Below are 26,642 nucleotides of genomic sequence, written 5' to 3' on the forward strand. Positions count from 1 at the left end.
TTTAAATTATATATGCAATAGGTATTTTATGTTTATTTATTATGATAATATATATTATTGTAGCAGGTTAAGAAATATATGGGGACTGAAACATTGTGCAGTACACCAGAAACTGACACATTGTAACTGACTATACTTCAATTAAAAAAATAAAAAGAAATATACGGGAAACAAGATTTTGAAAATACATAAAGAAGTCAGCAGTTATAGCCCAGTGAATACAACAGTAAGAACACTGTCAACGAGGGAGCTTTTCCACGTTGGTTGTTTCCATTTGTCCTGCCTGTCTCCTTGTAATGATCAGTAAGAAGAAAGGGGCTGGTGCGAACCCTCTTAGAGTCAGCTGGTGATGCTAAGCTGCATTTTGCTCCCTTGGTCCTCATGTGAGAGGACAGAGTCTCCCCTGGAGAGTGGGTGCAAGTAGCTACCTAAGGAGAAGGAACTAGATTAAATCTCTGGGGCTTTTGCTTAGAAAGCAAAGGAGAGCGGGGAAGGCTGCTCTTGGCCTGTGAAGCAGCCCTGAGGCTGATCAGAAGCGGCTAGAGTGAGGTTTCCTGACATCTGGAGCAGTTGGAGAAATCTGGTGATAAAAGGAAGAGGGTGCTTCGATTGCTTGAGGAGAAGGCAAGAGAAAATCAGAGATGCAGGATATGAAATCAAATGATGGAACTTTCTGTCTTAATGTAGACCATCTGGTCATCTTATCTTGAAAGCAGTGATTTCTCAGACATTTTTCATCTTATATCATGATGACCATATGTCCCAGATTTCCTAGGATGGGCCAGATTTTAAATATTTTTTTTGCCATTGTTAGACCATCGGTCCCAAATCAGAATCGAAAGATACGATCACTATTCTTATACCTCCCCCTCTTCTAACTCCTGTTACTTTTATCACATTCAGTTTCCAAGCAGTTAACAGCATCATTAAGCAGCTGCCCGAAGCAGGGGTTCTCGAGTCTGATTGTCAGAATAATCTGGAACATTTGTTAAAATACTGGTTCCCGTGGGGCCTGCCCTACCCCTGTAGCTCCCCGCATTCAGATTCATTAGGACCATGTTCAGATCTCTGTATATTTAACAAGTGACCTATGTGATCATGAGGCTGCTGGCTCACAGACAGGTTTTTGGAAACCAATGGACCAATCAATGTCATTCACATCTGCTGAGCACTGCAGAGCCTCTCTCAACAGGGCTTCTCATACACGGGTAGTTTGACTTATGGAGTCTTTGAACTCCTGAAATTTTTATATTAAATTTGTCAGTATGGGTCCATAAACTTTAATCAAGTTCTCAATGGAGTTAATGGCCAAGAAAGGTTACAAACCCAAGGCTTAAAGACCAAAAATACAAGGAGATCATCCAGAAGATGAAAGGTGCTTTTTTCAATGATCTTAGACTTAACTGCCCTTGTGTTTTGTTTCGTTTGTTTTTATCTTGTAATTAATCAGAGCTCTTTATTGACCTAATAGGGGTCTCTTTTCTGGCTTTGAGGAAAACACACACAGATGCACACACACACACATTCACACACACACACACTCCTACACACTCTTGCACACACACCAATGACTTATTCTAAAGCAATGATTCTTCTCTCAGACAAGTATTTTCAATTTTGTCAACCAGCAACATTTAATGGAATGTGTGTGTGTGTGTGTGTGTGTGTGTTTTTGAAGGATGATGGTTTATTAGGGTGGGGCATCCGATCACTAGTTTAGCTTCCTTGTCTTCTTAGCCATTCCTGCCACCACCCACCCTCCACCCTAGCCTTGCCCTCCAGCGTTCCCTGTGTCTCCACCCAAGGAGGTTATGGGTCTGTGATCCAGTGAAATCCTGTCTGTTTTAAACCTTGGGGTTAATATTCTCCAGCTGTATTGCCTCAGCTCTAGGGAGACTTTTTTTCCTTGACAAGCATTTGTGGTTTAGGGAGCCAAGCAATAGATTGGAAACTTCAGGGCTATGAGTTCTAACTCTGGGTCTGCCCTGACACAGCGTGTGACCTTGGGCAATTCATTTGATCTCCATCCAAACTCTCTGATGCTTGATAACAGGATTTTCTAGAAATCTCCCTGCCAATAAAGACATATGGAACCACTCCTTGGTTCCACGAGGGAAGGCTACACTTCATTATTCTTCAGGCTTTTAACTGTCTTTCCCCATTTGCCCACCTCCCTGTGCCAGGGACTCCGGAGTCTTACTGTGGCTCTTCTCCCAGTCTTGAAGCTACTTTCTTACTTCTCTTTCCTAAAGCACATCAGCAGTGCTACTCCATTTCAGCCCTCCCCAGGGGTCCAGACTCTCTTAGCATACCCCACAAAACCAAACTGCCCAGGCAGCGTGAACGGTGCAGAGCTGGACTCTGGCCTGGATGTCACATGGCTACTGGAAAGAGAAGAGAGCTAAATTTCTCTCCCATTTTCCTGCATTCTACAAAGTACAGTTTATTGTTTTATGAGCCTCCACAAATCATTTTTATACTCCCTCTACTTTTTAACATCTCCTTTTATAGAAAATGATTAAGTTAATAAATTTTATTAAAAGCAATACAATTCCAAGAATTTTTTTGGGGGGGGTAGAAAACATGCACTATTTTAGCTTTTGGACTTTGTTAGAAGATGATTTACTCAGATAGTATGAGTCTTTTAAGTTTTGGGAACACACACGCACACATCTCAGTGTGTAGTCAAGAATTTTGTGGGATGGCATAAGAGGAAATTATATTTTGTAGGGAACTTTTGGATTCCTGATAATTGCGATCTCCTCATTTTAGAATAAGGCTAGAACAGTAGACTTATGAATATATAGTTTCTTACCAGTATTCTGTTCTGCTTTCTGTTTCAAGATACCATGTCCCACTGGACAGGGGGTTTTGATACCTTAGTTCATTTCAGCTGATGATAATTAAGGGTCCTTGGGCCAAAATGCTAAGAGGAGTAGCATGTGGTTCATGGTAAATCAGTCAAATGGACTTAAGTTGAACAGTTAGTGGAGTAACTTAGGTTAGGCACCTTCTGGCTTGGAAAGGTCTCAGTGGTTACTCTTCTGGGATGGAGACCCTTCCTTCCCCCAGTGCCTCCCTCACTCTCCTCTCAGTCTGAGGCTGCCCCGGAGTCCGTCGTCCCTCTGTGTCTCCCTAGGAACTTCCTTTTCCTCTCCTCTCTTCACCAAGACCTCTTTTGGGTAATTGCCAACTTGGAATTGTTTGATTAACTGTTTAGTATTCTTGTGCAAAGAAGTGCATCAAAGTAACAGTAATGGTTACAGTGTATTATTTACTCGGTGCCTTTATAATACTTTACTTTTTACAGTACTTCATATGAATTTTGCATTTAATCCTCACAATAATCCTATGAGGTCTTTTACAGAGCCAGTCGATGTATAAAGAACAAAGAAGTGTTAAAATATTTTGCCTAGACTCACATAAGGAGTTGCAGGCAATCTGATTTGAGACCTATGAGCTTACCTCCTGTGCTCCTTCTTTGAAAAATAGCCAGGTGCGCCTTTATACATGGTTTTAAAACCATGATGTTAGACCCCAATCATGAGAAGGACTTCTCTGTGGGTGGGAGGAAAGCGGACGGTGGAGGAAGCAGGTACATATGACTGTCTCTCCCCGCTATCCTCTCTTTCTCTCTTACATACACACGCGCGCACACACACACACACACACCCCACATGCATGTGCACACACACACCAAGCTGACCAGATAATCTTGTGTTTGTTTTCACGCTGGACTTCCGAGTAATGTTTTATTTGAAGAAAGAGTTTCTCTGTAAAATACAAACAAGCTTTGAAAATCACTGCTGTCTACAATCCCACTTATCGTCGGGCTTGCTTATCTTCCCCTCCCTGATCTGGAAATGCTAATGTGACTCAGATGTTAGCTGAGGTCACCCTTGTCTCTGAGGTCACCCTGTCCTTTGAGATTTAAATAAAATTGTCTCGATCCCCCATTTCATATCTCCTGGAAGGTTGCAGTGCCATACCCCAGATTTCTGCACGTTCCTGAACCTATTCTCATGGGCAGTTTTTCCTGGTAAACTCTTGACCTCGCTGCATCTTATCCACCCCCAGCTGCCTTGTTCTCTGTGCTCCAAGCTGACCCCAAGGGGAACTCCATCTTTTTTCCCTTAACTAGCATCCCTGCTTCATCCCTGATTCACTCCCACGTGGAACTGTTCCATAATGAAGACTTACAGGCAGCAGGAGAGGGTTTATATCCCAGCAAAACATTTAAGGAGAATATTAGGCATCCTTGCTTTTAAACGTTCTTAGGCCACTTTGCCACCAAGGGAGTTCTTTCTAGCTGCATTCCTCTGCCAGCCCAGGTCCAGGCCCTCTTACTCCCAGCCCCTCGTCCCCTCCTCCCCCATCCTCCCCTCTTCTTTTTTTCATGCCATCCCTCAGTTCAGAATCCCTCTGCATTTCTTCAGCCAGGCTTTGTTTACTGCCTCCTCCTTCATCACGTCTCCCAGAACCTTATCTTTTCTACCCCGAGCTACTTACTAGGATATTTTTCTAAACAGAGACAATTTTCTCTCCAGGAGAAGCCCTGGTGCAAGCTGTTGAGCTGAGTCTCCCCTAACCCTCCCCAAGTACATGAACACGGTACAGCTCTGTTGTAGGAACAACCAGGCTGATCAGTGGCCCCAAACTGGAGGCCAACGTCCACCCTTGCTGGAGAAGAGTTGGGGGCCTTTGTGAAGGGTAGGTAAACAATCTGTCTTTTTCCTGAATAATTAATATTAAGAGTGATTAAAAAATTATTAAATAGATCCCCAGCATCAGACATTGTGCTAAGCCCTTCACATTTTTGATTTAACTGGAATTTCTGTGAAATACACATTTGTGTTTTCTTTTAACTAATGGAAGAGTTGCCCAGAGGTCACAAGAATGAGAAAGTAATGGGGCCTGCTTGGGCCCGGCACCGACAATTTACCCTCTTGACTCCACTATTACGCTGTTCAACTACCTAGTGGTCAGAAGAACACTTTTTTCCCTGAACGTTCCGGTCCATCTCTGGGCATCTTTGCTCCCCTTGGGCAGTCCCTCGGAGTCTGTGCATTTCCCTGCCTCCTGGGAGACTCTCACAGAGTTTGAAGGATGCAACTATTTTCAGCTCCCTTCTGGGAATATGTGCTTTTTCCAGTCTCCAGTAAAGAACCGAGCTTAATCTGCAAGTCATCTTCACTGTATATTTAGATATCTGTATTTCTAAATGAAATGTGCTAAGTAAACATTCTTTTTTTTTTTTTTCCTTTTTAACAATAATGAGAGCTTGTCGGGAAAGAGACTAGACAGTCACGGGTCTCATCCTGGGTCTGCATTCCTTGTGTGTCCCATGGCCAGTTGCTTATCTTCCCTCAGCCTGCGTTCCGTGTAACATGAACAGCGATACCTACTCCTGACCACAGTGCTTGGCATTCCGAAAATGCTCAAGAAGGATCAGTTTCTTTCCCTTTATATTTCTAGCTGAAATCCTCCTATCAGCCTATTTACTTCGTATTTGTATAAAATATCAAGTGATTTCAAATTGGAAGTGGAAGGAAGGTGATGTGATGCATATGTTCTATTTTTCAGATTTTTCTCAGCTCTTTATATACATTTTTCTTTAATGAGAAATGAAAAGAGAGGTATTTCTAAATGCCAAGAGGAAGAGGCCTGTTAGCCCGCTCCAATTTTTTGGTGATGACGGAAAAGCGTGTAGACAAGAAAGGAGGGCGATTCCAGCCCCATGAGATGAAAGTCCTCCTCAGGGCTTGGTGGTGGGCCAGTCCTCTCCGTGTGTCGGGGGTGAGCACAGGACTCACAGCCTCGAAGTTTCATTTGAACGCAGCAGTTTACTGACCTTTAGATTTCGGATTTGTATGTTATCAGCAGTTACTGCACTGAGTGACTTGTCTATCCACATTGACTGTCTTTTGCCATTTACACGGGCTCATTCCAGTGCAAGGCTCATGGACCACAGCGAGGCTGGGTGCTTAGTACCAACCCAATGACTTGACAGATATCTTCTCTCAACAACAATGAATGCAAAACATCCACACTGTGCGTCTCTAGAGCCACTGATCAGGCAGATGTGATTTGCCTCCTTAAATTGGTGGCTGCTGTCAGGTGACACATCTGTCGCCCTCGGGCTCTCAGGATCAGGCTGGGGCACCCACAAGAATTCCTATCTTCTTCAATGGAGAGATTTCATCTGACAGCAAATCCTGCTCTTTCTTAACATCAGTAACTGCAGGCTAAAAGGAAACATGTGTCTAAGATAAAGTGATCGTCCTCCTTTCAGCTTCTAAATTGTTTCTGAAAGTGAACCATAGTAACAGCTTTGAAGTTCTCTCTCTGTCGAAGCATACTTACCATACGGCATTGGCCCTCAAACCTCATTACCCATCACAATGGCCAGATTGCTAGGTGCACCCCCACCTCCCCCACTGGGTTCTGACTGAGTTAACTTGGGATGGAATCCAAGAAGCATGGCTTTTCAAAAGCTTCTTCTTGAGTATTTCCATTGCAGACAGTGCCTACCTTTCAAATGACTATATTACAGACCATCAATACATACACATTACTCCTTGTCTACCTCTGAAATATCTCTGTTCTTCCACCTTCTCCCTTCCCCCTCCTCCCCAATCCCATGTGGTTTCTTGATAGAAAATTGTTTGCAAGTTTCCTTGGGTTTCTCCAGGCTCTGATGTGGACGGGGTTCAACAATGAGAACTAGCACAAATCACTCTTAGGCAGGGATCTCAGCAGGTCTGATTTGCCTAGGCAGTGACTGGACCCTGGTCCAAAGCTGTATTTTCTCTGCTCGTCTCTCTTATTCAGGGAGGGTTCCACTGCAGACAGCAGAATCGGTTATAGCTAGTTTAGACAGAGATTTGATGCAGTGGGCTAGGACTTCAAAATTGTTGGAAGAACTGGAATGGAAGGCTGATCTAGAGACAAGCTCCCAGAACCTTTCTGCTGTGCTCAGTCAAGAAAACTGCCACCTCTGTAGGAAGCTGATGATAAGGGAGCTGTTGCTCCCAGAGGTCCATTTCCTCTGCTGCCCTCTGGAAAGCAGCAGTGACTGCTAAGCCAGGAAGAACCAGATTCAGAAACCAGCCAGCTTCTGGCAGCCAGCATGCCCCACCCTCTGCTTCTCTCTCCACGTGACTCATGAGTCAAAATCAACATTTCACATAAGTTCATCTGATTGGTGGAAACTAAGAACTAAGTCTTGCCTGGAACCCTAGTCTTGGATTCCCCCCGCCCCTCCAATTTTAACTCTCCAGTCTCTGGCTAACTAGAAACTAGAACATCTCTTGGGCCAGTATATTCTCAGCATCCACTAATTCCCTTGAAGCTTGAATATTTTCACTTCATTTAAGTACATTTTCCTAAGTGTCAGCCTTCATAAAGAGAATTTGGGTCCTAGAATTCTGTGAGTACTTTATTATACTCATTGTTTCTGTGAAGGGGAAGAAACATTTCTAGGGTCAAAGAACATTCTTATTGATATATTTTTAGCTTGAAGCTCTTTATAATGTGGAGACTGCCTTTTTGGAGAAACTGTCTTGTTACACATATGTGTATGCATATGTATGGGTGTTTATGTTATGTGTGTTTTGTGAATGCAAATGATCTTGAATAGTAAATATGCTATAATTAGTTTTGAGATCCATAATGATCAATTGGAGGCCCTCACAAATTCTGAAGGGCCATAATAATTAGAGTAGATAACATTTATTGAGCCCTTAGTTTGCACCAGAAGTCATGCTGTATGTATGTGTTCTTGTTTTAATTTATACAACTTTTATGTAATGAAACTGAATACCAAAGCCACAGATACAACCAGTTTCAGTCCTCTAAAAAAATAATGAATACTCATCAAAGAGATTGGATGTTAACTACTACCATTTTAAGTTTTAATTCTGATCTAATCCCCAAATTGCTTACTATTTCAGTTCATTATTTCCCCTATGAAAAAGACTTTTAAAATGGAAGACCGACTTCTAAGAGAAAATTCTTTGCCATTGTACAAAACCCATTTCCTACTCTGCAAATTACAGAACACACATATGCAGAATTAAAAAGATAGCTGTCCTTAAGTGTATGCGTTCTTAGTATTTAGCTCTTACAATTCCATGAGTTAGGTATCATTGTTACCATCCCATTTCACCACAAAGGGAAATGAAAATAAAAGAGATGAAGTAACTCTCCCAAGGTCCATAGCCTGTAAGTGGCACAGCTGGGGCTTGAATCGAGGACTCAAATCACCCCCAAAATATTAATATTAGTGTAAGTTTAGTGTAGGGGTTTTGTTTTAACCCTAATACAGGTGGCGTAGTTCATCCTTTCTCTTTCTCTTTCTGCTTCTTTGCTGATGCGCGTGTGTGTGTGTGTGTGAGAGAGAGAGAGAGTTCAGTTTTGGACACATTGAGTCTGATGTCCTACGAGGCATTCTTTTATCTTCTCATCTTTGTTTTCCAGTGAAGTTTAAGATAAAAAGTGTGTTCATCTCCAGCTCCAAAAGAAATACTAACCCACATTTGTCCAAATGGTAAGCAAGGGAAGAGAATGAATAGGTTCATAGCTCATGGAAAACTGGAACACTCTTGTGATGCTTCACCATCTGCTGGTCAGATACTCAAGTGAGCCATCTGGGCAGTAACTGAGCAAAGACCGTGTTATTGAGGTACCTTCTTCCTTAGCTGAGAATTCTGTTGTGAGTTGGCCATTAGCCAGTTCCAGGGACTGCTGGCTAGCTGTCACGCAGTGGAATCCTCAATTCATGCTCTCACCGATGCAGATCGTAGCGTGTGTGAGAATCGTGAGCATGCCTGTACACCACTGTTAGGGGTTCTGGTCCTGTTCTCCTCCACTGGAAACCAGTTTCACTGAGGCCACTTACAGCCCTGCTAGTTGTCATATCCAATTGCATTTTACACTCTTGACTACTTGCCCTTTCTAAACTCTACCCTCCTGTAATTTCTAGAAATGCACACTCTCTTCTGCTTTTCTTTCTACCCTTTTAGTCTTCCTTCTCAGGCATCTCCTTAAATTTCCCCTTGTTTTGTCCATCTCTAAAGTTTAGATATTTGTCAGAGTCCTTTGTTTGGCCTTTTGGGTTCAATGGGAGCTCTTGGCAAGTCTTAGAAACTTCTGACTCCTAACTTCATCCCCAAGGAAGAGGGCTGATTAAGTGGGATCAAGGGCAGTGACATTTATTGGAACCAGGTGCAGGGGATTCTCTCACCCTCTATCTATCTCTTGATTATTACCCTTAGACAATCCCTCTCTTCCTCCCATGAAACTGGGAGCAATATGGGTTTGGAGCCATGGCTGCCAGGAAAATACCTTATCCTGAGAATACCTTGGTGTCTGGATTGGAGTCTTTGCTCTAGACCACGGCAAAGGCCCTTGCTCTGTCCTCTGGGTGACCTCAGTTTGCCTTTCCTTTGACACCATTTTCCTTGACATTGGAGGGTCAGATACAGAGGCCTGAGACTTGTGTTTCAGTTCAGGGCAAATGGACTAAGCAGCCTGCTAGTTTCACTGCTGTAGATCCTTGTATCTGCCTCTGGTATTAGGGCGTGGATGGTCCAGTCTCACTCACCGAGGGGCTTCCTACGGGGGTGAGGGTACAGCGGGGAAGCGTTATAGTGGGAAAGCAGACACTTCAACCTGGTCTTAGTTTTCGACCTCTGAGCATGTATTTCCTTGAGGAGTCTGCGATGAGACTTTGAGGGTAAAGGGTAGAGCTTGGGAACTCGGTGGCAGGGCAAAGTTAGGATTCTGGCTTCTGAATCTCTCTTAATGGACTTCCATCACAGTCGTAACCTGCGCAACCCACTTCTCATTCCGTATGTCCTTCTTGTCCTTCTAAACGGCTTAGCAACTACGTATATGCCAGCGATTCCAGTATTCTTGTCTTCAGTTCCTTTGTCTTTACTCTGTGACAGACACGCGTAGTCCTCTGCCATCCTGGGGTGCCCCATAGGACCTCAGACATGTCCCAAACTAAACTCAGAATCTTTCCCTCTCTCACCCACTGAATCTGCCCTTCTTTCTCTATCTCAGCCATAACAGGCAATCGGGACAGAAATGAAGAGGCCGTTCCTGACCCGGCTCACTCTCAGCCCCCACATTCAACCCATCAGTAAGACAGACAGAGAAAACTTTGAAAGCAGCTTCCCTGAACTGGCCCTCCCTTCCTCAGTCTCGCCACCACTGCCTCTTTTAGGCCTTCATCATTTCTCACACGTTTTATAGCAACAGCATCCTCAGAGGTTTCTCCGTTTCTGCTCACCCCCTTACAGCCTCCAGCTACCCGTGGAACGGAGTCACCTGCTTTCAGTTTTTTAGAACAAAACCTAAAGCCTTCCTCTTGCTCCTCTGTCGTCCTCGCTGTCCTCTCACCGCCTGTGCTGTGCCCCTACTGAAAGGCATCTGGTCCCCGAGTGTGCGCTCTCCATCCATTTCCGAGGGGTTGCCAGCTCACTGCCCCCTCCACCCCAGGTGTCCTCACCCGGGGCCACCTCCTCCTTTCTTCCAGACTCCTCTGCCTGGGACTCGTTCCTTCCATACCCTCTCTTAGCATCCTTTGCGTCTCTGTGTCATAGGGCTTGCATCCTCATATTCTCATTTTCCATTTACTCATCTGTTTACTCATCTTCTGCTAACTGTGGTCTCCATAGTGCAGGAACTAGGTCTTTTTCATCTTTGCTTAAGCCCAGCCAAGCACACAGCCTGATGCTCACTAAGTGTGATTTATGTAGTTTAAATCAGTGAATGGTAGATTTATCTAGAAAGAAAAGAAACCTGTGTGCCACCCTTCAGGACATGTCCCTCACAGAGAGAGTAAGCGATGCGGGGAGGGTTTAGCTTAGTGGTAGGGTGCGTGCCTAGCATGCGCAAGGTCCTGGGTTCAATCCCCGGTACCTCCATTAGAGTAGATAGATAAATAAACCTAATTACCTGCCCTCTAAAAACAAACAAATAAACAAAAGGCAATTAGAGAGTAAGTAATAAACCAAGGGCAGAGAGAAGATTCTCTCTTCTCTTCCGGAGGGTCGTTAGAGTGGTTGAGACCTTTGAGAATAGCCTTGAAGGTAGTAGACCCACTTTGTCAAGAGGCAGAGAGACTTTGAAGCTCTATGGACATGATGTTTGTGGACCTCCATTGATCCTGTGTGGCTGGAATAGGGGATGGGCATGTGGCGGGAGGAAGGGGTCAATTTGGAGGACCTTGATAAGGGAGGGTGTGTTGTCCACAGTCACATAGTTTGTTAACTGAGTGGAAAATCAAGTTATTTTATTGGAGAAAGAGCCAGGAAAGTTATGGTTCAGAACTAGGGATCAGAGCTAAAGACTCCTTATCTGTCAGATTATGCATCTCATGAAATATCAGTCTTGTGAATCTGGATTATATTTTATCCAAATATAAAGTTGACCTTACATGTAACATATCAAGGGAGGAAAATATTCACAGTCCTTTAAAAGATCTGCCAATCCACGAGCAGAGCTCCACTGTGTAAACTGCAGAGCTTAGAATGAGAAGCTACAGAGTTTGAAGAAAAACATGTCTAAATTTTTGAGGCCAGTTTCAGTGGGGGAAATAAACTATCAGCTTCAGGGGAGAAAAGTTTCAGGGGTATCCTGCCTGTGTCCCCCTGACTTCCAGCTTCCTGCTTTTCGATTTAAACCTACACTTAGGCAAAGAACACCCCTGACTTCCTTCTCAGAGAGCCAGCTCAGTCCTACACTTTGTGCTTGCCAGCACTTCCCCGACCCGCTTCTCCTTGCTGAACTGTCAAGAGCTCCCCCACTTCACCTCGTCTTCCCCTTTGCTCCTCCAGTGGCCACTCCTTAGCTCACACCCGGAGTCCTCTGATGCCAGCTCACACTGAAGTGGGAAACCCCTTGTCCTACTCCGAGTTGGATCCCAGGAAACGGGGAAGGAGATCTTTGTCTTCTCTATCTGCTGTGTCTTCAGTGCACATGATAAAATATCTGCTATCTGTTCAGTATTTCTTTTGTTTTTTGAGTTATAGTCAGTTTACAATGTTGTGTCCATTTCTGGTATACAGCACAATTTTTTGATCATACATGAATGTGCATGCATTTGCCATCATATTCTAAATGTATTTATTTATTTTCTTAACGGAGATACGGGGGCTTGAACCCAGGACCTCATGCATGCTAAGCACGTGCTCTACCAGTGAGCTACACCCTCCCCGCCCTTCTGTTCACTATTGCTCGACCCAATATCTGAGAACCAAGATACTAATTCTTAGGGAAGAGTAACCACAAGACAAGGACAAGCAGAAACCGGAAACAACAGATCTCCTACTGTCACACCACTTGTAGTAAAAAGCTTTTGCTTAGGCACAATTGTAATCTTGGAACTTAAGTCCTGTCTTTCTCTTGTTCTCATTTCTTATCTTAAATAGAGAAGAGGGCTCTGGCGACATGAACACAGTGGATGTTAGGAAAACAAAGCCCAATAAGAACTGTTTTTTTTTAAAGTACCTACTCTATGCTAAGACCTCTCTGAATCCTTGTGACAGAAAGATAATGAGATATATGTTCTGTCTCCAAAGAGTTCCAAATTTATAACAAATCTTTTTAAAGTTATGTAATAGAGTACTGACAAGGTTCGGAGCTAACAGGATGGGAAGTGATTAACTATTTGGGGTGTGGATGTGTGGATGTGTGGGTGGGTGTGGGTGTGGGTGTGTGTCAGAGGAGAGGGGAGAGTCTCATTTATTTCATATGAAACTCCTATGAGATAGTTATTAATATCTCTCTTTTATAGATTAGAAAATTGAGGCCCAGAGAGGCGGTGTAATTTGATCCAGGTTATCTAGTAAGTGGTTAACTTGACATTCACACCTAAATCTGTCTGACTCCAAAGTCCAAAGTCGTTTTATTTCACCCCACTGCCTTCTTGTCTTTATAACCTCATGTTTAACGGGATAAAAACAGGAAACAGTATTTGTTATCATGAGCCCTGTGTTGTAACATAGATGGATCACACAGCTTTACTTTGAGTGACTCTGGGTTTCTCTCAGCACTATTTCTATGTAACAAGAAACCACTTAACCTTCAAACAGGCACACTCCTGATCTATATTTCATAACACCTTTCCTTCCTGACTTTGGCTGTGTACGTATGTTACGGATTTTGAACGTCGTGCACACCCTGGTCGAGTTAAGATTACCGTGGGACATTTGTTGTCCCTGTCACCAGCTGTTTAGACTTAGTTTTACAAGTTGAACATTCAAGAGGTTGTTTTTACTCATCAAAGAACCAAATCAGCAGTCGGCCTACATGTTGCCGAAGGAGCCCTTTTGTGATGTGAAACACAGGGCCTGACTTAGATCTGGGCAACTGTGGCAGGGATGAAGTGGTTAGTTTTTAGACTTTTTCTTTTTTGTAATCAGGAAGGTAATACCACAGATCTCTTGGGTGAGATCCTTTTTGTAGATGTCCATCACTCCTGAGATCCAAGACTAGACCCATCTCAACACCCTGGTAGAGTGTGACAGACATAGGAGGGGACCACTGAGTTGAGATTCCCTTGCTCAGGGACAAGGCCGTGTCTCTTCTCTAGGGAAATAGAGGTCTGCCTTATTGCTACATGGGTTTCAATTCTTTTCTTTTAAAACTTGGAGTCACCCCAGCATTTGCACCCACCTTTGGCTTTTACCCCAGCGTGGTTTTTGAAGTCACTGGATTCTTTCTTTGGACTCTGACATTACTGCCTACATATGCTGACAGGCCCAGAGCCCTTTCTGACTATTTTACTGGAATGCCAGCCCCACAGAAGAGGACTTCCTTCATCACAGTGTCTTCAGTGACCTAGTACAATGCTTTGTAGAAGTATGTGTGGAATGATTTTGGTACCATGAAGTGCTCAGGATGACCCATCCTTGCCTGACATTGTTTTCCTCCTGGGACGGAAGTCCAGCTCCATTCTTGACCGTGGGTCAGCATCATAGCAAAGCCTTTTTTTATTTTTTTGAATTTTCCCCAGTTTTATTGAGAACTGATTAATATCTAACATTATATTAGTTTAAGGTATACAACATAACGAGTTGATACATATATAAATATATATCATGAAGTGATTGCCACAGGTTTAGTTAACATCCATCACCTCACATAATTACATTTGTTTCCTTTGCGATGGGAACTTTTAAGATCTAGTGTCTTAGCAACTTTCAAAAATACAATCTTATAGTTGGAAGTTTGTGCCTTTTGCCACCTTGACCCAATACCCTCATCCACCACCTCCCACTCCTGGCAACCCCAACTCTGATCTCTTTTTCTACAAGTTTGGTTTTTTAGATTCCACATATAAGAGAGATCCTACAGTGCTTGTCTTTGTCTGTCTAGCTTGTTTCACTTAGCATAACGCCTTCAAGGTCCATCCATGTTGTCTCAAATGGCAGAACTTCCTGCTTTTTTGTATTGACATGTTCTTTATCCACTTACTCACTGATGGACTCTTAGGTAGTTCTCATGTCTTGGCTATTGTAAATAATACTGCAGTGAATGTGGGGGTGCAGGTATCTTTCGGACAGTGGTTTTGTTATTTTTGAATATATACCCAAAGTGGAATTGATGGATCATATGGTAGTTCTATTTTTAATTTTTTGAGGAACTTCCATACTGTTTTCTGTAGTGACTATATCAGTTTACCAAAAACAGTGCACAAGGGTTCCTTTTCCCCCATATTCTCACCAGCATTTGTTATCTGTTGTTTTTTGGGGGTTATTTTTGTTTTTGTTTTTGTTTTTGTTTTTGTTTTTGTTTTTGTTTTGATGATGGTCATTCTAACAGATGTGAGGTGATCTATCATTGTGATTGATTTGCATTTCTCTAATAACCAGTGATGTTGAGTACCTTTTCATGTACTTGTTGGTCATTTGAATATCTTCTGCATATTAAGTGTTCTGTGGTTGTCATGGGTTTTGCAGATCAGGCATTCATCCTTGTACACTTAACTTTCTTTCTTTTTCTTCAGTTGAAATAGAGTTGATTTATAGTGTTGTGTTACAACAAGGTGATTCAGTTATGGCATACCTATATATATAATAAATTCTTTTTCAGATTCTTTCCATTAGAGGTTATTACAAGATACTGAATATAGTTCCCTGTGCTATACAACAGGTCCTTGTTGCTTATCTGTTTTATATAGTTTGTATCTGCCAGTCCCAAACTCCTAATTTGTCCCTCCCCCGTCTCTGCTTTGGTAACCATAAGTTTGTTTTCTGTGTCTGTGAATCTATTTTTTCTGGTTTGTAAATAAGTTCATTTGTTTCATTTTTTTTAGATTACACATATAAGGGATATCATATAATATTCATCATTGTCTGACTTATTTCACTTAGGATGATAACCTCTAGGTCCATCCATGTTGCTGAAAATGGCATTTTATTCTTTTTTATGGCTGAGTAATATTCCACTATATAGACAAATATGGAACGCTTCACAGATTTGCATGTCATCCTTACAGAGGGTCATGCTTATCTTCTCGGTTTCGTTCCAACTTTAGTATACGTGCCACATCTCACTTTTCACATCCTAGTCACCCTCTGTCAGCATAAAGATAAACTAGGCACACATGAAAAAGAACTGTGGAGCTGTGCCACCACCTCCTTCCTTTTGACTTTCTTGCCCTTCTATGCCTGAGCAAGAAGGAAAATAAGTTACATAGTTGTTCCCACACAGAGTGTGTAAAATTATATTAATTCATTTAAAAAACATTTGAGGAGAGTCGACTATATGTCATCCACACATACATTTTTGAAAATATGATTTATTTCTCTCTGCATCCTTAAAAAATAGATTTAGAATCTCTCCTGTAGAAATATTAAGCAATAATGACTAGCTTATGAATTCTCTTGAAATTTCAGGATGACAGTATTTCTAAATTACACTAAAGTTACTGTCAGTAACCTGCATAGTTCACAAGTCTGGCTACAGCCTGCATTGTAAAGAGAGTTCTCTTCAGCTAATTAAAAAAAAGTGTATCTGTAGGAGAATATCTTCACAAACCATGACAGAGAGAGACAGAGACAGAGAGAGACAGACAGAGGTAGAGAGACAGAGACAGAGAGAGAGAGACTGACGTAGAAGGGTTTCATCACATATTATAAAACAACTATTTATAAATATTATAAAATCAGCTAGAGGAGCAATTGTGTGTGTCTTACTCCGTCTTTATATCACCTGTTGAAGGTACTCAGTAACTTTGCCTCTGGGTTCCTGTACAGACATGCTTTAATAAAGTCAAAATCAAAAGTACCTGCATTTTTTCTTTTAAATCTATTTAATACTTAATATTAAGGATTTAAAGAGCATCTGTCCTTTTTTTTAAGAAAATAAACTTTCTATGAATGGTACATACCATATGTAGAAACTGACCTGTTTGCAGAAAGACAAGCGTACCCTAAAATGGGCTGACTCAATTCAGGGTTTTTGAACATACTACAGTTTGCTCTCAATGAGCCGACATGTAGACAAGTGTTCATATGAAGTCTATTGTCAGTGTGTCTGTCAAGTTATCTGCACCTCCAGCTGGGAAAACGGTACCTTTTAGCAGGTGCTTGGTGCAAACTCAGGCAATTGGAACTTGTCTTTGAACATTAGAAGAGCTGAAGAGCCAGTTCTCACTGGCCTAGGAGCTTGTTGATGCTCTGAATGTAAAGCAAAATTCAGTCATTTAAAAGATGTAAAGGCTCCTAAACAGAGTTGCAAAGATTTGCAAAAAGTCCATTTCCCATCTGAGGATGTAACATGTGTGATTTTCTGCATACCTTCTGCTTGTACATAAATATACTCGTATGTTTAAAAGTTGCATTCTTTTGGTAGTACTAGTACTGAATCAAATATTCCTCAGGCCCCTGCATTCTCCAGAACACTTGTTTCATAGTATTATTATCAGCTCTTTATTAGAGCAAATACATCATTTTATGCAGCTGTCGGCTCACTTTACCTTCTCTTCGTAATAAAGATGAAATTTTTAAGTATGAAAATTATAGAAATTTTCGTTCAAAATTGAGGACAAGAAAGCATTCCTTTTATTTCGAATTTTTTCTTCTGTGGTCAAGATGGCAGAGTGGGTGTACCTCCCTATCCATTTGGAACAGGGAAAATTGAAAAAAAAAAAACCTTTTTTTTTTTTTAAAAAAAGTAGAGTTTCACTAAAAGCAGAATTTAAAATGAAACTATCTAATGAACAAAAACAGAATGAAAATCCACATGGTGAGCAGGAGCTGAAGTACCCAGCTCTAAAACTGGAAAGTGGGAGCAGTAGTCCCAGCCCCGGGAGGGACTAAGTGTACCCAGCATGGTGAGTCACAGCGGCCTGTGTCCTCTCAGATGTCAGGGGCTGATTTAGAAACAACCTGGCGGGGAGAGGAATGAGCCACTTGCTCATTCCAGTGGATTTTCCAATAACGACTCCATTTGCCACAATGCAGACTGGAACTGTCGGCTCCCCGCTGGGCAGTGTCCCAGACTCCTCGAATAAGACCTAGTTCTGAGCTGTGGACTCTCAGGTCAGGCTGAGGCAATTGTGAAACTGTCCACACTCTGTGGAGGTGAGTTTAGAAAGAGATAAAAACAAAACAAAACAAAAAACCCAAACAAACAAGATTTCATTGGCAACAAGAATTCACAAAGCCCAAATTTAAGACTATGCGGAAATTCAAGACGATGGCAGAGCAAGAATATCCAACAAGTGGGAGAAATTACATTTGAGACGTTAGAAATAATCAAGCATTTGTCAAATGATTTCAATAAAATATTTTATGTATTTTTGAAAGAGTACAAGGAACTAGTATCCAAATTAAGCAGTAAGAGGAGTAAAAAGCGAAAAAAAAATTGAAACTAGCACGAATGAATGCAGCTAAGAACCCATTAGAAGTCTTACACGTGAATTTTTCATATAGATTAAAAATTGAAAAATGTCTAATCAAGAAAGTAAATAATAGGTTTGATACAGTAGAGGCAATAGTTAATAAAATGGGAAATAGAATTGAGTACGTTTTATCAAATATTGAGGAAGAAAGAAGGAGAGAGAAAGGAAGGAAAGAAAGAAGGAAGGAAAGAAAAGGAATAAATGAAAAATTATGAGAGAGGAAGCCAGGTGGAATGGTAGCTGTATCATCTTTGTGACCTAGTGTTGAAGTCACCCAGGGCCACTTTATCCTCATTCTGTTCATTAGAAGTGAGTCACTCAGGCAGACCCATATTCAAGGGAAGAGAAATTAGACTGTCAAAGAATTACAGACATTAAAACCCTATGGTCCTTGTATGTACATTATGCATAGAGTAGGCAAACTCATAGAGAGACAAAACAGAGGTTGCCAGGGCTGGAGGCAGGGGAGAATGGAGAGTTATTGTTTAATGGGTACAGTTTCTTTCTGGGGTGGTGAAGAAGTTCCGGAAATGATAGCAGTGGTGGTTGCAGATCACTGTGAATGCCAAATTGTACACTTAAAATGGTTAAAAGGGTACATTTTATGTTATGTATATTTTACCACCACAACACATTCTAATTAATCAGTGCCTAACTATTTTCTTCTGAAAGTATTTAAAATATTCCTTCTCGATACATGTATGTTCCAAAAGTGTTCATGCAAGATATGGAGTCCTAACTCTTCCCCGTCTTGGTAGGGATTTCCTAAAGGTAAAGGCATATTACCTTTCACAAAGGTACAGGTAAAGGCAAATATTACTAATGAAAGGAGTGCTGACTTTTGCTAGCACTGGGCTAGAAGGTCTTGAAAAGTTTGCAATAAGCTATTTCCAGTTTTATTTGCTGAGCGACCCAACAGGGGAGCTAATTATACCATAAGGATGACTGATGGAGCAAACGTTTTCCATTTACGTTTGATGAGTGAAATTTTGTTTCACTCCAGGGAAAACTCACTAGAAGGGAAGTTATAATGGAGATTTTCAGTTTCTAAACCCAGCTTCCTCTTTCTATTCATCACGGGCAGGAAGAGGCAGATATCCTCAGTGACTCACAGAGTTACACTGGGACTTGGTGAGAAGTGTGTTCAGGCTGACCACCTAGGGAGCAGCAGATCCAGAACCTTTATGGTCTTGCCACACCTGGAACTTCCACCAAAACATTTGAATTCCATATCTGGTATCAAGGAGGAGTGTGTCTGAGACAGCGGAGTCAGCATCTCCGAAAGGTAATAGAGAAAGAAGTGTTTAATAATGAATGGTGGGGTTACTCAGCCCTGGGATCATTTGTGTGGCTTCAGACCCTGGGCCTTTCCCAGAAAGAAAAATGTCTTTCTGGTATATTTGTGTTCATTCTCTAACATGGCTCACTAGTCTTAGCAAAGTGGCTAGCCCCATTTCTATGTGATGGTCCTTTACAAGGAATGCCAGAGCGTGGTTTCTTCCTGTTTTGTCACTAATTGAGGATCCCGACAAATGTTCAAATATATTTACCTCCATGGTTTCCATAGTTTTATGACACTGATAACATCCCCCTGCTAACTAACTGATTATTATGCTAACAGTACTAAATGTACTCCTTTGCGAATGTGGTACACTGATCAGAAGATTCTTTCAAAGGCACAGTTTAGTAGATGTAAAATTTAACGTAATCAGCCAATGTGGAAAGGATAGCGTTGGGCTTGCTATCCTGGTGTTTCTCCTTCTGACTCTTTCAGAGTATTTGGGAGTATTTGACAGCATTATTGTTATCTCTGGTGATGCTGCTTGAACTTCTCAGAAAATGCTATGAGGTAAAGCCTTGCACATATGTGTTGAATCTTATAGACCTATTCATGCCTTCAGATAACGTGCCACAAAAAAGCTCATGTGGGTCCCTGTTTTAGTAGTTTATCTCTATTGAACAGGAAATTCCCTTAAAAGTAAGAGTCAATTGCCTTTAGAAGGCAAGGTAGTCAGCCATCGTCTTCAAACATCTTGCACTTATTTTGGGTGGCAGGTTTATAACCACGATGCCTCGGTTGTGAGGTGTGTTTTGAGTGTAGATAATTGCTCACTACTAGTTAAGTAAAATTTTAGAGCAGTTTAGTCAAAAAAATTAGAACAGATTCCAAGTTTTCCTTTTAAGAACATTATTCTTGCTTCCATTCTGAAATACTTTCTTGATGAAAGAGAGGAGGAGAGGCCGTAACTAGATAGATCACTCCCATGTGATCATTCATCGTGTGCATACTGAAGAGTTCTGGATAATTTGGCACTTTGTGCTAATCTTGGCACTTTTCTTGTGTCTGCTTTTGAAAAATCTCAAGACCAAAGTGACCAAGCACATGTCTCAAGGTGGAGAAAGCTGCATTAGACTGCTTCCAGAAAAGTTCTGCTCTGAGTGAGAAAAGGCCCTAGGACCTGAGAATGACATGGATTTGTACTTTCTGCCTTTGGAGGTTGTTCAGTCCTAGTGTGCAAAGACGGGGTCAGTGAGGGAGGAGGGGAGAGGAGTGTGCATTAGGGAAAGGATGGAGTAGGGATGCAGGGCCTAGAATGGCAAAGAACCTTGGGGAAAGGTGATGGAGATTAAAGGGTCACGGTTGGGAGTAATGAAGTGTTTTGAAGACAGAGGTAGGATATGTGTGCTAGAGAGGAGGGCATTAGAAAACCTTGGTATTTTTCTAAGGGAAGAAAAGTATGTTATCTTTTATTCGCATTTAAGAGCTCTTCCAGTCCCTCTCATCTTACTAATCTGCTGGAATCACAGTCAACCAAAGAAAACTGATGGGGTGTTTTAAATAGAAATATCAAGATATCAAGATTGGATTGGGTGAGGAGTGGGATGACAAAGTTTGGGGGATGGATGTGATTCTTCAGCAGGTATTTTTGTGCAGTCTTCAGAATTTGTTCCACTTGGTCAGGTCTAGCTTGTGTTCCCTAGCGTTCTATTCTGCTTGTTAGTAATGCAAGTTTTACTTGTTAGTACTCCTTGGATGTATGTCTTCCTGGCTAGACTGAAACCTGCAAGGGCAGCACCACGTCTCCTGCACTAAATGCTATGTTTCCGGTACAATGCCTGGCAGAAAGTCAGTGCTAATTAAACGCTGGCCAAAGAAGAAGCATGACATAGATGCTGTAAGCATTGAAGTTAGTGTTTACAAAGGATTGCATTCAGTTCCTGGCTCTCAGTAGGTGCTCAATAAATGTTTTTATTATGTGTAGTAATGATATTAAGAACTTCTTTCTCTGGCTCTCGTTGGGTTGGTTAGAGGGGACCACTGCAGTGGAAAAGCTGTTAAGAGTCAGCCTCCCTGTGTTTGAATACGTATGTGAGAATGTGTAAACTCTCCCTAAGATGCTTGCTGGAAACTCTTCATTTCAGAGGAGTAGAAAACAATGCTTGCGCCTTCTTGATGAACCCTTCCTTCCAACTTCTGGCGGCTGTCTTTTCCCATTAAACCCACTAAGTCAGAAAAATCAAACAATGAAGCCCCCAAAGCTAAAACTAACCATGGGAAGTGAGATAAATATTTACACATGGCTTCCATAAGCATAATATATGTTTATACCTTTAGTATGTTTTGATTTGTGTATCCTACCACCTCAAGATGTAAGCTTCTAGCAGCTGGGATCCTTATCCCGGACGTATTTTGTGTGCTCTTTATTGTGTCTAATGACTATCAGAGTCCACCAATAAATATACTAGACTTCGTGTGGATGCATGCATGGCTAATTCAGCGAGCATCCTTATCTGCAGTTTTGTGTTTTCGCTTGGCTCCTGTATCAGTAGACCCGAAGAGTCAGCTCCAGCTGTCCTGAGAGGCTATCTATAAAAGTGCAGGTGTTCAGCATTAGCAAATAGTTCTTATTATATGGATCGACTTTTGGCAGCTAGTAATGATGTTTCCTGAGATTGAAAAATGATTTTCTACCTTAAACAGTGGTTTCACATTACTGGAATGCTGAATTTAAAAAAACACACACACACACACACAAAATTCCTCTCATCAAGTAGTACTGAAGCTGTTTTTGTTAGTTGTATACATTTCATGATTTGTATATTTTATAGTAGAATGTAAGCCTTTCTTTTTAACTGTTGTGGTTAGGTTTAGGTCCTTTGCCAAATGAAGCAGACTGTGAAGAATTAGGAAGGGTAATGCATCCCCAGGCTGTGTTCCTGGTAAAGGGGACCAGAGCCTGGCTGGATGCCAAGGAAGGACCTGGGGCTGGAGATGTTTTCAAGGTTTTAAAAATATTAGGGCATTTTTGTATCTTACTACGGTTTTACATCATCAGATATTTAGCAGATCGCCTTTCATCCCTGTTTATGAGGAGTTCAAATGCCCTTTGTGATGTAACCCTTAACCCTTCCTGTACCTTAACCTGAAGGTGATGACTGGGTAGAATTTGGGACCTTGCTTAAAACAATTTATAGGGAGTCGAGACATCCTCTGTCTGTAGCCCTCCGTTTCCTGTATATGTACCTGTTGATTAAACCAGAGGATGAGCTATACGGCTCGGTACCTGTTAACCTCTAGGTCAAAAATACAATACTACTAAAATTTTAAAGGACAGGGAAGAGACATTTTCCTTTTGGAATATTGCAGGAAAACATAAAGAGATCATTGGCAAAGGGTTAACGAAGCTTGAGTCTAATATGTGAGCTCTTCACTGCTTGCTTGGGGGTTTACTGAGGCAACAGAGAAACCAGTGCAGCTAAATAAATAAATGACAAGCGGGTACTGTTGGGTGGGGTGGGGTGGCGCTCTAGGACTACAATTGAATTGATCTTAAGGAAGGCTGCTTCCGTTAAATAAATAATTTTCCTTGCTTTGGCAACACATCACTGACTTTTTGGAATCTTTACAAGGCAGGTGAGCCTTGGTATCGAGGAAAAGCAAACAAAGCACGTCAGTTATCTGAACGAAGCTCTGCATTAGCGGACTTGAGTTACGGCCCGTGGCAGGAGAATTCAGAAATGTTCCGTGTGTAAAGGCTTCCCCTTTATCATCTTACCTCCTCTCTCCTTCAGGTCTTTGCGGCAGAGTGCGTTTTGGGTTTTTGTTCGAAATATGAAAGGCTCAGTTTCAAAGGCTTGGGTTTTCACATGCATGTCAATATCCCAGAGTGAAATGGGACACGGGTACCTGGCTGCATACTTACTTTAAACCTGAGCCCGTAATACTGCAAAAAGTAGGGGAGGCACTCTTTCATCTCACACTTTAAAGTGAAAGGTTTGTTGATGTAACCCAATTTCCAGTCTGCAGAGGTCACCCTGTGATGTAGCGCAAGGACGATAAGCCCATCACTCCTGTTTGATGTTCGAATCTCCCTTCCAGCAGTTTTTACCCCACTTTGTTTTGGAAAGGGCGTTTAGTAATAGTGATATTCTGGCTTGCCAACATGCGATGATATGATTTCCCCTGACACTCACAGCGTGGATTTTTGAACCGTGCATGTGCTTTGCAGGGATTATACCCCAGTTACAACCAAGAGAGGGATAATGGAGATAAGTGTGTTCTCACATACTTCTGATAATGTTCTTGGGAAGGCTAAGTGATCACATGCAGAGATATCAAACTCTGGTTCTTGACTCTCCTGTGACCTGCGACAGCAGTGAAAGTTGTTTTGTGTTGTAAGCATTCAGTAATCGGAATGGAATCAGTTGGCAGTCTCGGTGCAGTCTCTGTGGGATATAGGTGTGTGGGTGTGAACTCAGGGTCGGGGGAAGGAGGCGGATGGACAGGAGCCCGTGTTAGGGAGAGGGAGGGCTTGAGACAATGGCTGACGGGCTCATCATTCTTGGTAGCACTCACATGACCTGAAGCCAATGGCCGCACCATTCTTTCTGGTCCTTGTCCAAAGTTAAGAAGCAGAATCACTCCTCCCCCTGCCCTGCCTTTGGGGTCCACCGGTGCTCTAGTGGGGTGACATGACATGGGTCTCTGTGCCAAAGCGAAGCTGGCATTTTCACCCACGTGGCCAAGGGCCTTTGCCAAGGACAGCTCAGGTGGAGCCCTCTGCCTGCCCTGTCACATAAACGGGTACCTGTTTTTCACTGTGATGTTTAAGAGAATGTATAAGCAGTTTACAGTTTTCCTAAGAAACACATTGATGGGATCAAAGTTGGCTTTTAAAAAAATAAGAAAACCACCAACCAAAAAAAAAAAAAAAGAAAGAAAGAAACAGAATCAGGGATGAACATGGGCCACAGCATATTACCTAGAATACTGGAAGGTTCATGTTGTTTGGGGATCAGATCAGTGAAATATAGGCAGAAACATACAAAACAGCCAATATTTAGCCATTTATGATTTATAAAAATATATGATTCAATATACTTACATGTAATATATTGTATATAAGCAGTCAAATTATAAAAATTCTACCTATTAAAACTGAAAAAATGGAAAAAAAAACCCAGGGAATTTGGAGACAAAAAAAAAAACACACAAAAATACCCCCAAAAAACCCATATGGTTCAATGTTTTCATTTCACTTGATTTCATATGATTCAACCTAATTCTGTCTTCAGTAGCCAAATGGGTTTTATCCTTCTGGCTTAGAAACACCCCCTTCACCACCCCTTCCTCATGGAAGGCCAGGGCTACAGTGAGGACGGTCAGTTCCGTCCAGCAGTTCCCTACTGGGACAGACTCCTGTTATCTTTGTTGACCCGTCTCTTCTGGAAGGAGAGACAGAAAGACACATTTGATCTCTGGTGCTGGAAGTCACCTTGGAAGCGCCATTTATCTTTTTTTCTCCAGTTGATCCATCCTGATAATAATTATTTACCCTTTTGTAAAGATCTCTGCCAGCAGCAATGACAGTGTTCCGTGTGAGCTCTAAGTGCAGCCTCCACTCAGCCCTGTGGACATCACTAGGTGGGATGGATGGTGGTAGAAAGAGAACTGAGGCCAGTGCTAATAAGGATCCCTTCCCAGTGAGCTGAAACTCTTTGTGTTGTTTTCAAGTCCTTGTCAAGGTGAAGGACGCCGTGATGGGTTGTCGTAGCCCCATCTCCACCACTGACTCAGCTGCGCAGTTCGGGGCAGTCACGTGACTTCTCTGGTTAGCGTTTTCCCAGCCCAGTAAACCACTTCAGAGGTTTAGAAGCTATAGCGTGAAGTCCTAGGCTCCTCTGAGTCACCTGTGGGTGGCTACTGGGGAAGGCACAGGAGGGGTGTCTTCATGGGCCCAGCCTGGACTTTCCACACCTCTTCCCTTTGGCTCCTTTCAGCTGAAACTGTTCTGTCTTTTGTGTTTTATACTTGAAGAAATTGTTCAGCAATTAAAAGGAAAACTTTGAAGACACTGGACCAGATGATCTTTAGGCTTTCTTCTAGCTCACTGAGGAATTAGAATTTTTCTTCTAAATATCAAAATGTATGATCTGACAGTATACGCCAGTACAATGCAAAGAAGATAATTTTCTTCCTTTTCCAGGCATCCCTTCTGAGCCCCATAGAATAAAAACATCTGTCCTTCTGGAAATTCTGGGAAGGGAGAAGACTTTCAGCCTTCCTTTCAGCCCCTTCCCAACAGAAAAGGGGACTTATTTGATTGCATAATTGAGGGAAGGTAACTGACTTTGTGTGGCTCAGCCTCCCCTCCCCTGCCCGCCACGCTTTCTTCCCATCAGCCCCACTCTGCCTGCAGGCAGGACTTGTTCTTTGCCCCTTGTGGCAATTGAACAGGGCAGGCCACCTCTGCCTTGGGAAGAGCCTGCAATTTGGGGTGGGTGTAGGGAAGCAGGATGCCTTGATTGTGACCTCAGGTACTAGCTACATCTTCTGATCCAGCTTTACTAGTAACAAAGCTGATGAATTGATCCTGGTGTGACTCCTGCATCCATTCCTCAGTAAATTCTGAAACTTTTGGGGTGAGGAAAAATGGAGGAAATTTTCTTGGAAAAACTGGAATAAACTTAAGTCCTTGTTCTTTCACCATTAATTCTTGATTTCCCCTGTATAGAGAAAACCCTTCTCCCCCATCTCCTGACCTGTGTAACAGTGGCTCCCCTGTCTAGGTTAAGACCCTGTCCTGTGATATGCATCTTCTCTCCTTACTGCCTCTCTTGTTCTGGGCTGTGCCTACAGCTGGCGCACAATGATTGCACCTTGGGTTAACGATTACTCACTCTCATTACTGATTACATTCTCCTGTTCTGGTATCTTATGTTTGCTTGTATCGTCTCCGCCGTTCAGTTGAATTCACAGCCTTGAGAACTACTGTCAGCAGATCTGGTCTTCACAAGGAAGCTGGGAGTTCAGCTCTGGTTGACAGGAGCAGTCGGCTCAGCCAGTGCTCTGTGCTCAGACATGCCCAGCCCTTTCATCTCAGGATCCCCTTTCCCTGCTCCAGCACAAGCAGATGTGTCTGCCAGTTGCAAGCTGTCAGAGAGCTGTGCAGCCCGGCATGAAGCTTGCAGCTCCAGGATGAAGCCTCTGCCGTCCCTTTGTCTCTCTGCATCTCTCTTGGGCAGACTCCACGTGGCACTCGCCCTCAGAGCAGCGAGCCCCTCTCAGACTGGTTCGAGGTGTCCGTGTCCACCGGAGCCCCTCTGTGGGTCCGTCTTCATCTCTGCACCTGGGTCCAGGGTGAGGGCAGATCCTTTGCCTTTCCTCAGCTGCACTGCTGCTGTGTTTCTGTCTCAGCTTGTCTCCAGTGGTAGGGCATGA

The 26,642-nt window shown here is 42.5% G+C and overlaps 1 protein-coding gene and 1 pseudogene across 1 annotated transcript in view; one reads left to right on the plus strand and one right to left on the minus strand.

Moving 5' to 3' along the window:
- Positions 1-26,642, plus strand: part of SUGCT (succinyl-CoA:glutarate-CoA transferase) — a 550,122-nt gene that overhangs the window by 349,892 nt on the left and 173,588 nt on the right. The window lies entirely within an intron of this gene.
- Positions 15,469-15,569, minus strand: LOC116281369 (U6 spliceosomal RNA; annotated as a pseudogene).

This window comes from Vicugna pacos, chromosome 7 (genome assembly GCF_048564905.1).
Source record: "Vicugna pacos chromosome 7, VicPac4, whole genome shotgun sequence".
Classification (NCBI taxonomy): domain Eukaryota; kingdom Metazoa; phylum Chordata; class Mammalia; order Artiodactyla; family Camelidae; genus Vicugna; species Vicugna pacos.